This window comes from Diachasma alloeum, unplaced genomic scaffold, assembly GCF_001412515.2.
Source record: "Diachasma alloeum isolate Michigan unplaced genomic scaffold, Dall2.0 Dall_scaffold_00352, whole genome shotgun sequence".
Classification (NCBI taxonomy): Eukaryota; Metazoa; Arthropoda; class Insecta; order Hymenoptera; family Braconidae; genus Diachasma; species Diachasma alloeum.
Genome location: NW_021680491.1, coordinates 108,042 through 111,234, shown reverse-complemented (window position 1 = coordinate 111,234; position 3,193 = coordinate 108,042). Strand labels below are relative to the sequence as shown.

The 3,193-nt window shown below is 39.8% G+C and overlaps 1 protein-coding gene across 1 annotated transcript in view; it reads right to left on the bottom strand.

Annotated features, from left to right (window-relative positions):
- The window catches only part of LOC107040989 (phosphoglucomutase), a 74,615-nt gene that overhangs the window by 64,088 nt on the left and 7,334 nt on the right, over window positions 1–3,193 (bottom strand). The window lies entirely within an intron of this gene.

The following is a 3,193-nucleotide window of genomic DNA, read 5'->3' as shown; positions in this document are numbered from 1 at the left end:
AACTGCCGTTTCTTCATCCCTTAATCTCAATTGGGAGGGGAGAGGTGAATTTTTAATTCCCGGGAGTCACTGTGCGCCGCGAAAGTATTATTTTTCTCACTGGCCCATCAATTTCATGGCAGTTTATTTTTTTTGTTACCGAGATTAAGGGATGAAAAAGGGGCAGTTCGACGGAGAATTAAATTCTCCATCAATTAACCCTCTTTCATCCCTTAATCTCAATTAGGAGGGGAGAGGTGAATTTTTAATTCCCGGGAGTCACTGTGCGCCGCGAAAGTATTATTTTTCTCACTGGCCCATCAATTTCACGGCAGTTTATTTTTTTTTGTTACCGAGATTGAGGGATGAAAGAGGGTTAATTGATGGAGAATTTAATTCTTCGTCGAACTGCCCCTATTTCATCCCTTAATCTCAATTAGGAGGGGAGAGGTGAATTTTTAATTACCGGGAGTCACTGTGCGCCGCGAAACTATTATTTTTCTCACTGGCCCATGACTTTCATGGCAGTTTATATTTTTTTGTTACAGAGATTAAGGGATGAAAGAGGGTTAATTGATGGGGAATTTAATTCTCCGTCGAATTGCCCTTTTTTCATCCCTTAATCTCAATTAGGAGGGGAGAGGTGAATTTTTAATTACCGGGAGTCACTGTGCGCCGCGAAACTATTATTTTTCTCACTGGCCCATGACTTTCATGGCAGTTTATATTTTTTTGTTACAGAGATTAAGGGATGAAAGAGGGTTAATTGATGGGGAATTTAATTCTCCGTCGAACTGCCCCTTTTTCATCCCTGCATCTCAATTAGGAGGGGAGAGGTGAATTTTTAATTACCGGGAGTCACTGTGCGCCGCAAAACAATTATTTTTCTTACTGCGCTGTGATTTTCATCACAGTTTCTTCCATTTTTTACAGAGATTAAGGGATGAAAGAGGGTTAATTGATGGGTAATTTACTTCTCCGTCAAACAGCCTTTTTTTCATCCGAGAGAGAGAGAGTGAGAGGGAGAGAGAGCGAACGGCTGACGAAAAACCTCAAATGATTCTTTTTCTCGCATTCAGTCCGTGATGTTCCACAGGCCCGCGCGCACATGCGCAAATGGTCGCAACAATGCTGTTGTGAGTGGGAGCGAGACGGAGACTTCTCTCTCGCACAAAAGGTTCTCATTCCCGGCGCCGGATTTAGGGGTTGGAGCTAGAAAATTGCGTTTAACTTTGAATCCATAGGAGATTCGCGGGTACAATCAAGATAAAATTTGTGGTAAATGTTCTAATAAAAAATATGGAAGAAAAAAAAAGAAATTCATCGTTTCAATGTCAAGATATAAATAGCAACATATATTAAATTCGCTCTGAATAAATAAACAAGCTATTGAAAAAAAAAACACTGATATTACGAATTACAAAAAAAAAATTCATTAACTTCAATTTTTTAAATGGAAAACATTTTTTTTTCCCATCTGATCTTCACGCGGCTCTGGGGGATGAACGGTTGGGAATAGGGGTAAAGTGCCCCAAACATTTTTAGTGTAGAATTTTGAGCTCTACAACTCTGTATATCATGTTTTTGGACGTACAACGCGTTATTCACGAGTTATTTCGAAAAAACGCTTTTCAGAGGTAGTTTTTTGGCTTTTTCAACCCCCGCACAAACTGCGGGAACCTCAAATATCCGCTATTAGTTTCATACGTCCAAATCACAAATTGTTTCAAAAATGGAGCCTGATTAGCAAACATTCGTATGTTAGACCTTCGTTCATTGGACTACTCCGGACTCACTCGACGCCGGAGAGCCGTTCGAGGTTTCTCCGCGCATTTGAAAATTCATTCCTCCGCTCCTACTTAAGATTAATTAATAAAACCGCTGTCATTTATTGCGAATTTAATTCTCTATCGATCGACATCGGTTTCATTCCTTCATCGTAATTAGGGTGGGAGAAATGAATTTTCCAATCGGGAGAGCCCCTCCGGGCTCACTCGACGTCGGAAAGCCGTTCGGGGTTTCTCCGCGCTTTTGAAAATTCATTCCTCCGTTCCTAACTGAGATTAAGAGATGAAAATTTTCTAGCTCGAATCCCTAAATCCGGCGCCGGGAATGAGAACCTTTTGTGCGAGAGAGAAGTCTCCGTCTCGCTCCCACTCTCTACAGCTATTCACCCGACCGTTTGCGCATGCGCACACGGGCCTGTGGAACATCACGGACTGAATGCGAGAATAGTATATTACGCAACAAGTGCGTAATGGGTTTTTTGGCTCGTGGGAAGTTGTAAAACGAGCCGAAGGCGAGTTTTACAATCCCACGAGTCAGAAAACACCATTACGCACGAGTTTCGTATACTATTTTATGTCATAGGGCCCAGAATCGATTCTACCGAGCGAAGCGAGGTTATAATCGCGTGATTCTGGGCACCTATGACATAAAAAGAATCATTTGAGGTTTTTCGTCAGCCGTTCGCTCTCTCTCCATCTCTCTCTCTCACTTTCGGATGAAAAAAAGGCTGTTTGACGGATAACCAAATTACCCATCAATTAACCCTCTTTCATCTTTTAATCTCTGTAAAAAATGAAAGGAACTGTCATGAAAATCACAGCGCAGTAAGAAAAATAATTGTTTTGCGGCGCACAGTGACTCCCGGTAATTAAAAATTCACCTCATCCTCCTAATTGCGATTTAGGGATGAAACAAGCAGGGGTAGAAGCCTACTTGATACAAGACGAATGATCGTTACTTTTTTTTTCTTATTATGCTTTTTTTTCTTTTTTTTTCTACCAATTTCATTGATAGTAAGCTTCCGAAGGGAAGCATATTAGAGATTAAAAGATGAGAACCAAATTCGATAGTGAGCCATCAATTTTTTATTCTCAACTCGCATTTGTAAAATCATCATTTTCTCTTACTTTTCTTATCAATCAAAGTATGTTGTTCTATTCTGATTCAATTATTTCCTTTGATTTNGAGCCATCAATTTTTTATTCTCAACTCGCATTTGTAAAATCATCATTTTCTCTTACTTTTCTTATCAATCAAATTATTGATTCAATTATTTCCTTTGATTTGTTTCCATTGGCAAGAAATATGAATTCCACTCAAACCAGATCTCCACATTGTCACTGGGAAAGAATGGTCCGATGAAATCCATGCTATCGTCTAATTTTTTAAATAATGTCAGTATATTACCTCACCCTCGCTCAATGCA